Below are 13,554 nucleotides of genomic sequence, written 5' to 3' on the forward strand. Positions count from 1 at the left end.
TATAAATAAATTGCAGGGTCAATTTGTAATTAGTGCGGTAAAGATATAATTCTTGTACGAAAAAAAAGATACATGGGGACTGTCGACGGAAGTGAAAACTGAAAACTTTGAAATAACTCTGTTGTTGTTGTTTTTATTTTATTTTTATTTTGTATTTTTAGTTTTTTAATTAATTATAGTATAAATAATTAAAATTTCATAATTTGCAAATTGAAATTATGAACGTGTGTGTTATAAAAAACTATTATAAATAATAAAAATGGCAGCACACACATGGTTTTCAAGCGATCACCCATCCTACAACTAAGTATGCTAACCGTTGCTTAACTTTATTGATCGGGTGAGAACTGTAGTTTTTAATGAGCTATGTATGGAACGTGACGCGTTACGATGTCGCGAGTTCGATGATTTTTGTTCACCCAACAAGGTGCTCAACGCACCTAAAGAAGTTTTCACTTTAAAAACAAGAAACTAGCAGCACGAAATATTAAGTTACGGAGCCTGCAAGAAAGGAGTGTGGTATAAATGACATTTTAGATGTATTTATAATATAATAATACTTTCGTAAAAGAAAATTGACTGATTTTCAACCATCTGAAAAACTTCTTCTCGTCAATTTGAGTGATATTTTGATAAATGAAGGATCATTCGATTTTCCTTTATAATAGAAGCGCCATTAAGTTTAATTCAAAATTTCTATAAATTTTATTTCAAAATCCATTAAGCCTGCTTAATTATATTAATTATAGTTAATACTATAATTAATTATAGTTTCATTGTATGTTATATAATTAAGCAATATATTGAAAGAGCAGATTCCGAAATCTTCAAAATAGTCTTCAAATTTATAAATATTTCTTTGACATTTTTCCATCTTTTCAAAGGTTTCTGATTTCTCTATAGCTTATCACGTTATCGTCTCCTGTATAGTTCAAAGTACCCAGTACCGCGGTGTGTATGGATGTAAGTCTAGTTAATAGTTTTAATTCTTAATATATTTTTTTTTACATTTTATTACATTTTACAAATGTGTTGTGTTCAGTTGTTGATAAAATGTTGATTTGCATGTAATAATCATTAAATTTAAAGTATTTTAATTTATGTACATAAATTTGTACAAACAAAAGCTTTAACTCGCGTACGCTACATATATTACGAACCAGACACATTTCAAACTAAAAATGTAAATTTTTGTTAGTTACCTTTTTTTTATTACTTATTCTACTAAAAAAGTAAGTAAATCTATGTTGTTCAAATGAATTTAAGTTAAACATGTAATTAAAAAATTCAATTAACTCGACGAATAATAAGTTTTTGATTTAGTTAGTTAATTAATTTCGGTATGGCAAGATCATACGATTATTAACTAAATAAATGCTCATTAATTTTATTGTTCGAGAGTATGTTGATATTTGTTCTTATACCATGCATATATGTAATATGCAAGGTATACTAAGTTTAGTACCAAGTTTGTAACGTTTAAAAATATTGATGCTACGCACACAATTTTGGTTTAGGTGTTAATGAAATCACCTAATTAGTCCATTTCTGGTTGTCCGTCCGTCCGTCTGTGAACACGATAACTCACAAATAAAAAAAACTATCAAGCTCAAATATTTACAGCGCACTCAGGACGTAAAAAGTGAGGTCGAGTTCGTAAATGAGCAACATAGGTCAATTGCGTGTTGGGTTCGTAGGACCCATCTTGTAAACTGTTAGAGATAGAACAAAAATTTAAATGTAAAAAATATTCCTTATAAAAAAATAACCAACTTTTGTTTGAAACATTTTTTCTTAAACATCACTGTTTACCCGTGAGAGCCCAAATTATGCGCAAATTGTATAGTATGCATTATGGGAATATCAGTTATATATGTGTGACATGTATGTATGTGTAATGTGACAGAGTAATCAACACTGTCTATACATGGTATTTCAACATATAACTCAGTCAATTGTTTCCTTTCACTTATTTATACTTAATTTCTAATAAATCCTTTTGAAACAGCCTCACCGGACCTCTATATACCCAATTTATTTTCAATGAACTTTGCTGTACTCTTACAAATTTCATGTTCAACTCCTTGACTTAGACAAATCATTGAGCGATGATTAACATGTATTCGAAATAGTGTAAAAAGATAAGACATAATGGAAAAAGAAGAAAAACGTTCGAAAATTACTTATATAAACTAATAATCTAAAATTGGTGAACAAATAAAGAAGACCTAGGATTAAAATGAATAAAAAAACAGAGCCAATGGAAGGAAGGTAAATTAGGATATTTTGGACATACAATTTGTAGAATTTACTTGTGCAAGTCATCATAAAAAATATTCCGATGCTACAATAGTGGTGGTTTTAAAGGAGTAGATAACTATGCGGATCGCTTACATCAGAAAAAAGGGTGGCAGCTCCAAGAGAAGCAGAATAAATTGTAAAAAGCGCTTCCAAATGTTATCCTTCTTTGTTGAGATAAATTTGGAAATGAAAAAGAATTAACAGTTCGCAAAATAAAATTGAAAAAGTTCTATTGCGATTCTTGTCGTGGTGTGCTTCCCTAATTAGAAACTCCGTTGGTTAACGTAAATGAAAATGTTTTTTTTTTTTTTTTTAAATTAAACATTTTTTAAAGCTTGAAAAAAATTATTGTAAACAAGTGAAATTTACAAAACTAAAAACCCCTGAAAAATTGTTCGGGTACGGAACCCTAAACTTGCACTTGAATCGTATCAAGAATACTCTCCATTAAATTACCTTATTCCTTAGAGCCTTCTCCAAGCTGAATCGATTGTATGGATCATCGCCTATTTGTTTAGGTTCCGGATACGAGACCCTAAACATAGCTAAGAACAGCCTCCATTGAACTGCCTTTCAAACGATACAAGAAAAATCCCAATCGGTTGATCCGTTAAGGCACTACGATGCCACAGACAGACATATTGAGCGGTCACACTTATTTTACACTCCTTTTTTTGGTTCGGGGGCTAAAAATAAATTATTCGAAATATTGGTAAAAAAAGATAGGTACTCGGCCTTACATAATAACGATTTGTCACATATCTAACAACATTTATGATATATACGATTTTTAATTTTGATTTCGCATTTAATTGTTGGTATATCTTTAGGCTAAAATGCACGGAAGCAAGGGATTTAAAGTTTTTTCCTGATTTTTAATTTTTTTTGTCTACACAATACAAAAAATATTAAAATTCATAAATTTCACAGAAGTTTGTCATCTGAGATTTGAGACGAAAGCGTTAACAAAAAGGAATGAATGCACATAGCATACACAAAATATGACAATACCGGGAAAAATAATAACAAACGTTACAAAAACAAACAGTAAATGCAAAAAAATGAAATTGTGTGAAAATCTACATTATACTAAACTGTATATTTACAGTTTGTGCAAGTAAACCATTTTACTATTAAAAACTTTCGTTATAAGAGATTGTCACACAACACAACTCAGCTCACATAGAACGGCTGTCAACTTTATTAAAAAAACTTATATTACACATAAATTTTATTCTTTACGAAAATGAAAAAATAACACACAAAAAATTCTCTGTTAGCTACGTGAAGGAAGACTAACAGATCGGGAGCCCATGAATGAACCGAAATTTTTTTAATTCTATTTAATTGCCAATTCGGGAATTCATATTGATGTTTGGTAATAAGTCAAACTGAAATTAAATTGTGGCTTGTGTGTCGAATAGGAAATGTTAAAACTCAGAAATCTGCTACAGACTCCAAAAACCGACATTTAGGTTACCTAGGAATCTAAAACTATTTCAATTGATTCTGGTTGCCATGAATTTTGAGAAAATGCAAAACAAATGCTTAATATAACTGTCAATTAGTATTTTTTGTTAATATTTTATGTTTTATGATAAAAAAAATTGAGTTGTGAAAGAAGTTAAAGACAACAACTAATTTAATTAATATTGCGTTGACTACTCATTTTTATGTATGTCTTTTTTAAACTAAAACTACAACTATTTCATACAGTGAAAATTAAAAGTAGCTATAAAATTAAATTCTTTAAAGAATCTATAAGTAATAAGTATTTGACTTCTAAAATTAATACCTTAGATTTTCAGAAAAGCATCTAGTAAATTAAAAAAGTATGCGCTACATTTGTAATGTACCAAGATACGAATGGAATATAGTTCCTACCGGGTTTTCTACGACACATCTAGATTTTTTTTGGCTTTTTAAAAAGCTCATTCACGAACCAAACAGCGGAGAAAATTATTTTTAGCATGGAGTTCTTAAACGGAGAAAAAATAGTATCTAACGTCAAATGCCCGATATCTCTGTCTAATATCTTTCTATATCTTTTACGGTATTTTCGTATTTTGTTAAGAAATGCGAAAAATAATTTCATGTAAATTCCCTAGTTGTGAAAATCGAGTTGATTGTTTTTCGTATTTTACGCCGAAACGAGATGTTTTTGTTTGCTATATCTTTAAAAAAAATTGTTAAAAAAAAAAATCTTTTCGATAGTTATAAACTTCCTGCTATTATTCTGCACGTATTGTGCTGTCAAAGGCTTTTTTTAAGCATATATGTACATAATAAAAATTGTTGAAAAACACGAACATCGAAAAACTCGATTTCTATTCATTCAACACATGAGTCACAGTTAGAAACTCATTCTACTTGCACTAACCCTTATCAATCTTTCAAATAGCAATGGCATTCATTTAAATTTTGGAACAGTATGAGCTCACGGTCTGTAACTGTACCGTACAGGTTACATAGAGTGTAATATTTTTTTTTAATTAAAATATTATTCGACACATATTTTTTCTTATAATAATGTCAACACAAAAAAGTCATTTTTGAAAAAAATGATGAATATATTTTTGTAAAATACATTTTACTACATAAAAAATAACTCGACCGAGTGTGATATAGAACGCATCGAAAGTAAACGTAATTCATCGAAAATCATTCACTTTTTAATTCAGATACTGACGGTATTTAGATACTAAGATACTAAAAGGTATGTAAATCTGATGTTTTCGACGAAAATATAAATCCCGGAGTAACAATCATCTAAGAAATATATTTTCTAGCTACACAACCAACAAATGTTGAAACATAATTCATAATTAAATTGTATTATATTCTTGATTTTCTGTAATATCTATAGTATTATATTCTCAGTTTTCAGTGCTCTGTGTCTTCGAATTCATAGACAAGAAAATCATCGAGTCGCATTTTCATCTTTCATTTCCTATAATATGGGAAGTCTAAACATATTAATCCAAAAAAATCGATTAATCTAAAAATAGTGGTTCATTGGTTTATTGTTACTAAAATGAGGCAATATTGGCCTCAGTAGAGGCAACTTTTTACTTTTCAACTTTTACAAAATTACTAGTGCTATTCTAATGTTAATTTGCTATCAAGACAAATTTCTTATAAGGGGAGAGAGTATTTTAAAAGCTGAGATACAGAAAAGAGAATCGTTACCATTTTTAAACTCATAAAATTTTGCTTTATTCTTTTTAGGTGCGGAATCATTGAAAATAAAATAAAAATTTTTGTACGCATCTTAAGAAATTTTAAAGAAAAATATAATAAATTATTCCATTTATACTTAATATTTGATAATTAAACACGTGCCTTAGTTTTAATGTTTGTGTTATCTTTTTAATAAAGTATGATGTTGTATAATTATGCCACGTGTACAATAGAAAACTCATCCATACACACAATCGCTTTCCAGCCAATAGTGTTCATTTACTGAAACAAACTACATTGCGTGTCTATACAATGCATTATATCGAATGAAATAAATGTTTAAGGTTTCGTAGTTCCAAGTCAACTTAAACTATACTGAAGTAACAGTTTAGTAAGTAATATTGTGCTCATTTGACTAATGAATTGTCAAACAATTTCTGCGATATATCATCGAAAATCTGAGAAACTATTCGTTATATCAACTGAATCTTTCTCTATTTTGATCATGAGTAACCTTATACAGAGTTGGCCAATCAATGGATGTTATCACTTTAAAGAGAGCCAGTAAGCGTTTATTTTACGGGCAAAAAACAGCGAAAAACTACTAAATTCTCTGTTAGTAATACGATATTTGAAATTAGTGTATCGATAATTACTAACTCGTAAACAAGGGAACTCCGATTTAAAAATATCGAATGTCGGTTTATTAACAAAACATTTATTTATTTTTTGCTATTTTTTTGCCATAAATGTTTGAAGTGTTTGTTTGGTTAACTTATTTTGATAAATAGAGAATTTCTGGTTAGTTGCTATTTTTCTTAATTTCAACTTAAAATTCGAAAGAATTCTCTTTACTTAAACTTCTTCCGGTTCCTTTCAGGAAGACCTTCGATGCTAATGATCGAGCTACACCTCACATAAACTGATACAGTAGAGTCTCAATAATTGGGACTCAATTAAGTGCAGGGTTGTTCGGATTACTAGAATTTTATAGCAAATAAAATTCTAGTTAAAACTCCAAACTGTAGTTCGAGGGTTAGACATAATATAATCTTTGAATAACGACTTTGTTAAGATAAGAAATAAAATTAATATGTTGTGTGTACTTACATTGCTATGGGTGCGACGTTAATTTTTTTGGTGAATTTAGGTAGGTAGTCATAGTTTTTTTTTTTTCATTTAAAGAAATACACAATTTTTAACCTGTGTGTTGTCAAAAGGATTTAATTTATTTACTTTTGTTTCCTTACATTGTCCACCTTATCCAATCCCTTATATTATTAACAATACCACACTTTTTTTGGTAATCTTCTTCTGTAACTTAACATTATATTGTATTTACGTAAACCCTGAACTATAATTGCACCATATACAATATAGTAATCCATACGCAACACTGAATTTGATCGGAAGAAGGATGTTACGCTTTGTTCACATGAATAATGTATAATAATAGATAGTTGATGATAACAAGGGGGCCGTTTTCTATGGGCCTTATAATGTGCATGGAAATGTACCATGATCTAGAGCCATGTGTTGTATGGCAGACATAACAGAACGGCTGAAAATTTGTTGTCAAGGTTGTGTCTAACAATTTTTTAATTAATAATTTTTTCAGATACATTTTTTCATGAAAAATTGGTGTCTAAAATTTTTTGTTATGGATGTTATGAGCATTTATGATCAAATAATTTCAGGTAAACAAATAATAAATATATTTTTTTTCAATTTTGATAGTGAATGCTAAAACTCGACGATATAAGACGAAAAGTAAGAATACAATTTTTGGATATCTCACGTAATTTTCAAAATATTGAAAGTTTTCTTTAATTATTCAGCTTTGGGTATTTAGAAACCATTCGTGAAGTTATAATGAAATTAGAAAGTAGAAAATAAGATAAAAATAATTGCATCCCTAAAGACACTTGTTTCTTTTCTTTTCTGGGTCATAGCGAACATGTAGACTTTCTATTAAGTGAATATTATCAAAAACTTTCAAAATATGCCGTTTTATAAGATATCTTCAAAAGAGCAATGTATTTTATATCGACTTTCAATGAGTTTTTTTCTGAAAAAATTTGTATGGGGAACTTAGATGAAATTTTTACCACATATTCTTAGATGATGTGGTAATAAAAAATGACCTATAAAAAATTTTGAGCCTTTAAATCAAAAATTTTTTGCTATGCTCAAACATCCTTAAATGGTTTCATGAATAAGCAAACTTTTCGCTTTCGAGCTAAGAATACTGTTCATTATTCCTGTTTACATCTACAAGAAATAAGTTTGGCTTGGCTATGTAAGATGGAAATGCAAATGGGCTTTTTTTTTGCAAAGGAAAATAGTCTTTATGTCATCTCTTAGACCCGTTCATTTTAGATTAGGTTTTTTTTTAAGTGCCATAATGGTGAAATATCCAAAATTAAAAAGAAACCATTTTTATAAAAATGAGTAAATCCAATTTGATTACCCTGTACATAAAAAAAGACCATGAACCAACAAGTTTTCTCAATAGATTAAAGCAGGCTCTAAAAAACTCTAAATTTTGAAACAATTATTGAATAATTGGTTTGTTGACCATATTTCGAGGCACTAGAAAGTCGGTCCCAGACCATCTATTTTTGGTAGGTACTAGATTAAAAGAAGTCCTCGTCTTTCAAAATTGTTTTGTAAAAAAAAGATGTTAGCCACTATCTTAACTATAGCCCCTCAAATCTCTAGCCGTTCTGAAATGACTAAGAAATACTACGTATGGCTCTAGTCCTAATATATAGATATGCATATAGGTCAACTACCCCTATATATATATGAATGAATATTACATGTATGTTACATACGAACGTGGTACGAATGATATAATAATAACTGATATTACCCTTTAAAATTGTAACATGCAACAACACAATAATTACATTTTACAAACATACAGATTGTAATGTATAAATATTAATAAAGATTTTTTTGTACACACAGTACAGTACATGTAATTATTAGATTACAACCCTAGGTGGTTTATTGATGTATTTTTATTTATGCAAAATGTTAGCTTTTTGATTCATAAAATTAATAAAGTTTGATTAAGGTTTATATTTTAGAGTAATTTAATTTTTTATACCATGTATATATAAAATATACATAGTATATTAAGTTTAGTCCCAAGTTTGTAACGCTTAAAAATAATGATGCTAGGAAAAAAAATTTTGTCATAGGTGTTCATAAAATCACCTAATTAGTCCATTTCCGGTTGTCCGTCCGTCCGTCCGTCCGTCTTTGGACACCATAACTCAAAAACGAAAAAAGATATCGAGCTGAAATTTTTACAGCGTACTTAGGACGTAAAAAGTGAGCTCAAGTCCGTAAATGAGCATCATAGGTCGATTGGGTCTTGGGTCCATAGGACCCATCTTGTAAACTGTTAGAGATAGAACAAAAGGTTAAATATAAAAAATGTTCCTTATAAAAAAATAAACAACTTTTGTTTGAAACATTTTTTTCGTAAACATCCCTGTTTACCCGTGGGAGCGCAAATTAGGCGGAAATTTTATAATATGTACTATACTTGATTATCAGTTATGTATGTGTCATATGTTTGTATGTGTAATGTGATAAAGAAATCAACACTGACTATGCATGGTATTTCAACAATTAACTCAGTCAATTGTTTGTTTTCACTTGTTGTGATTATCAAATTAAATATTTTTTATCAAAAGAAAACTTAATTATCTCTGCTTTATTTACGATCTCTCGCTCAAAGCACCTCTGAAAATGGCACTTATTTGTATTAAATATTAATTATGATTATCACAAATAGGACGAAAGCTAACTGAGAACTAACTTAGCTTTTCTGAGAGCTAACTTTTGAACATTATTTTTTCAAAATGAATAACTTTTGGTAAATATTCTTTGGCTTCAATTTATTCATTTTGTAAACCAAATCTTAATTTTCTTGTAATTTACCGATCTATAAGCAATTACAGCGGTTCGATTTAAAGTACTCTATTTAAACTGTTGTACTCTTAAACTGAAAAAGTTCTTTGATTAGGCTTTGTTACTTCTTTTACAAGCGACACCATTATTTTAATGGCTTAACGTATTTCCTTGGTTTTTGATAGCTTATTCGGAAATAAAATTACAGTTATATGTCAGTATTTCAGTTCCTTGAATTATTAATAATGGTAACTATTCACTTTTTAACGCAACGTTTCAACGTATAAAATTATTTGCGTATTGTTCCAAAAATTATCCTCTCAATAGTTACTATTATTAAAATTACAGTTTTTAGAAAGCAAGTTGTTTTCTGCTGAAGAAGTAAGTCATAAAGGTACTACGAAGGAATTCAATTTAGACTAGAATTTCGTACCAAATTTAAGTTATTTATAACTTTTGTGAATTTTAATATCAAAGAGTGAAAACTTACGTGGTACGAGAAAATTAAATCAATTTTATGCGTAATTCAAAAATATTGGCTGACTATTGAATAAATACAATTTCTAACAAAAAATTTACTATGGGGTAGGTATCTATGTTATCACACATATTTTTTTAACTAAGCACAAAAAAAGAAATGAAATATTTTTATAGTCTTTTTTCTTGTCGAATCAGCATAAACTACATTTTAGTATGTAACTTCCATTTAGTGTGAGTACATTACACCTATTTTGATTTTTACAACTGTATACAAAACATTACATTAGAAACTCTCTGGTAGCGCTGGGAAATGGCAGAAAAAATTGATAGAGTGTATTCATCGTTCAATTTTCAATTTTTTTATTTCATCGTTTCAAATTATTTCAACCAAATTACGTTTTTAAGTAGGTACGTTTCCAGGCAGAGAAAAATATCAAATTTGGAATTTTTCGGTAATTATTAGTAAAATATTGGTATTGGTAAAACGGAAAAATTCGATGTAGATAACAAATATTGTAATTGAAGCCGATGAACATATCTATTGGGAAGTGGTTTTAAAATAATAAAATGCCTATTAAGCCTATGAATTTGTCGAAAATGGTGCTAAATATACGAAAAATTTAAGTCTGAGAAAATTTAGATGATATTCCTAGATATTAAAGGTTAGTCAATTTTCAAAATTGCTTGGAACTATATTTCTAATTATTTTTCTTTTCTTAAATAGTTCTCATTTTTAACTATTTCCTTTTTTTAAATATTTATGTTTCTTATAGCCGTAAATCCCTAAGTCTTGGAAATTTTGATCAATTTTTATCGAGATAATTGACTTGTCCATTGACGACCACCCTTTTTGGAACCGAAAAGGCAAACTTTAGTTAGAGGTGTTCTTGGAGCATATTCTTCCCACCATTAAAACTTCGCTTTAGTGCAAATCTTCATTTGTATATGCTCCTTTATGCTCGGAATATTCGAGCAAAGGAAGTAATGTGATATCTCACAAAATAAATTATACATAAAATATAAATTCCTATAAAAAACTAAAAAAATTTTACTTTATCTTTGTACTGAGGAGTACTCCGTCCCTAGGGTCATATTTCCCCCTCATTAGATGCTTCGAAATATTTAAAGTTGTCTATTGAAATGGAATTTTTATCTTTTCATGTTTTGGAACTTGCATTATTTACAATAAGAGACTGACAGGGACGCTGGAGGTAGGCACTACAAAAAAAAACTTCCTTAATATTAATTCAATTCTCAAAAATAATTTGCAGCCCTTTAGCTTAACTCTTTAATTTGGAGAAGCTTTGAAGATGCGCAAAGACTTCAAAATCGCAAGAAAAAACATGAATTTTCTACATAATAACGGGGAGAGAAGGCTGAGAAGTTGTCACTCCCAAAAGGTTTCCCTGACACTAACATATCTTACATTTTCCACACTCTATTTCAATTTTTAGAATCTGCGAGGCGCATCAAACATTAAAAACAAAATTCATGAAATACCGACAAAAAATTGGAGATTTACTCCCCCAAAAGACACTTTCTTGACATTAAACTACATACCTACCGATTTTCAAGCCTTTAGATTAATTTGGGAAGGCTGTTAAAGTGACATTCTTGAACACGCTTAACTATAACAAATCCCCACTCTTCTCCGTTAACTTTCGATAAAGTGCATAAGTCTTTTTTTTCGTGGAAAATATGACTAAAAAGCAAAATAAAATTAACGTTATTATATGCAATGTAAAATCCATTAAAATAAAAATATTAATATATAACATTGACAAATCGTGCAAATGCATTTTTTTAACATAATTAAAAAAATGTATGAATATAATGTACCTACGCTAACCTATTAAATGGACGTTTTTCATGCGTTATTTGTACAAACTATTATTTTATTATTATCATTATCATCATCATCATCATCAGTAAAGTTTTTAATATAATAATACAATGCATTTATCATATTATATAGTTTTATTGTATGAACAATGCGATATGTGCAATATCTATAAATTCAAAAGTATCAATGGGTAAAATTTTCTTTGCTGTCTTGATTCTGCAGGACCTACCGGCTTTTTCATAGCTGGTGGTATGCGAAATTAAACGATCAATTCATAAACTAATTGATAAAATCGGTAATCTAGGCAAAAAAATTACTTAATTATTCTGACGATTAGATGTTAAAAACAAAAAATCAGAAGTTTTTATTTTTTTATTGAACTATGAATATTTTCATATTTGATAATATCAATTTCGAACGTTGACTTACAAAATTAATAAATAGGCAACTTGAATTGCGTATACATTATACCTGTATTTTCGTTTATTTGACCAACACTTTACATTTACGTCATACAAGTTGCCTATTTACTAATTTTTTAAGTGCATTTTAACATTGATCGTTTCATTGAATTAAAATTGTTTATCAATAATAATAATAATGGGGTTTAACCTCTGTTTCTCTGACAAAACGCCTATAACAGAGGCCACCCATATCATTATTTATTTACAAACATATTTACAATTACATTTTGATGTGGGTGGAGTCGGTTACTTCGTTCTTATCCAAGCGACGACAATGTGATCAATTCTGCACTCCCACTAATTAATTATAAATTGTTCACACTGCCGCTGAATGGATTCTAACCCGCAACCTAAGTCTAAATGGACAAACAGTCGAAGGCAAACGCCTTAGACCGCAAGGCCATTTAGGATTTTTATTGTTTATTAACAAATTGAAACATTACACTAAGTCCATGCCTTTCTAATGATATTTGACACTTTTGAAATTATAATGTCTTAGCAAAATGCGAGCGATTTCTTTCATTTTCCTGTATTAGAAGATTTTTGTAACATCTTTTACTGTAATGCTTATAGAGAAATTATTATTTAAGATATTTTTGAAGTTTATTATTAAAAAACCAAATTTTCATTTTTAAGACATAATGTATTTATATTGGTTACAGAGAATGAAAAAAAGCTCGCCCCATGAGTCAAACCGGGACTTGCATCAAGCGTATCTAGAGGTCGTATGGCCGAATTGGCAAAGGCGCTTCGCATGAATCCAAGAGGTCCAGGATCGACTCCTGGTTCGACTGTATTTTTTTCAACTCTCTTGAATAAGATTAACTCGCCAAGCTATTTGTCTATATATAGTTTACGCCATTTGTATCATAATAAGAAAACCAATTATAATCGAAAGAGTTTGGCGGTGAATAAAAGTTGTATGCAATAGTTTAGTAAATAAAACATAAATAATAAACATATAAATATATTGGATTTACGTTAGATAAGTATCGACATTTTCTATTCCCAATCAATATATAGGATATGTAGTAAGTTTGATTAAAAAAAGTGTGTATCGTTGCTTTTTCAACAGATTTTGTTTCGTTATTAAAATATATATTATGCTAATTACCTACCATAGAGATGGTTTTTAATCCTTGCATTATAATATTATCTACGATATTAAAAATTGTTTTTAATATTAGATTGTATAGGTATTGTAATTTAAAGTAAAGGATTTTAAGTCCTGTTGTGTTTAACATAGTAATTAAAAAATATTTTCATGATACAGTTTTGTAAAATCATTATCAAAATTAGCATATTAAATCCAATCTGTTTTGTATGATAGAACAAAAAAATACGTGCATACATTTTTTT

General features: G+C 28.9%; 1 protein-coding gene across 2 annotated transcripts in view; it reads right to left on the reverse strand.

Annotated features, from left to right (window-relative positions):
• LOC123296596 (putative uncharacterized protein DDB_G0277255) overlaps positions 1-13,554 on the reverse strand; it is a 506,211-nt gene that overhangs the window by 380,389 nt on the left and 112,268 nt on the right. The gene's annotated exons all lie outside the window — the stretch shown is intronic.

The sequence above is a fragment of the Chrysoperla carnea genome, chromosome 3 (assembly GCF_905475395.1).
Source record: "Chrysoperla carnea chromosome 3, inChrCarn1.1, whole genome shotgun sequence".
NCBI lineage: Eukaryota > Metazoa > Arthropoda > Insecta > Neuroptera > Chrysopidae > Chrysoperla > Chrysoperla carnea.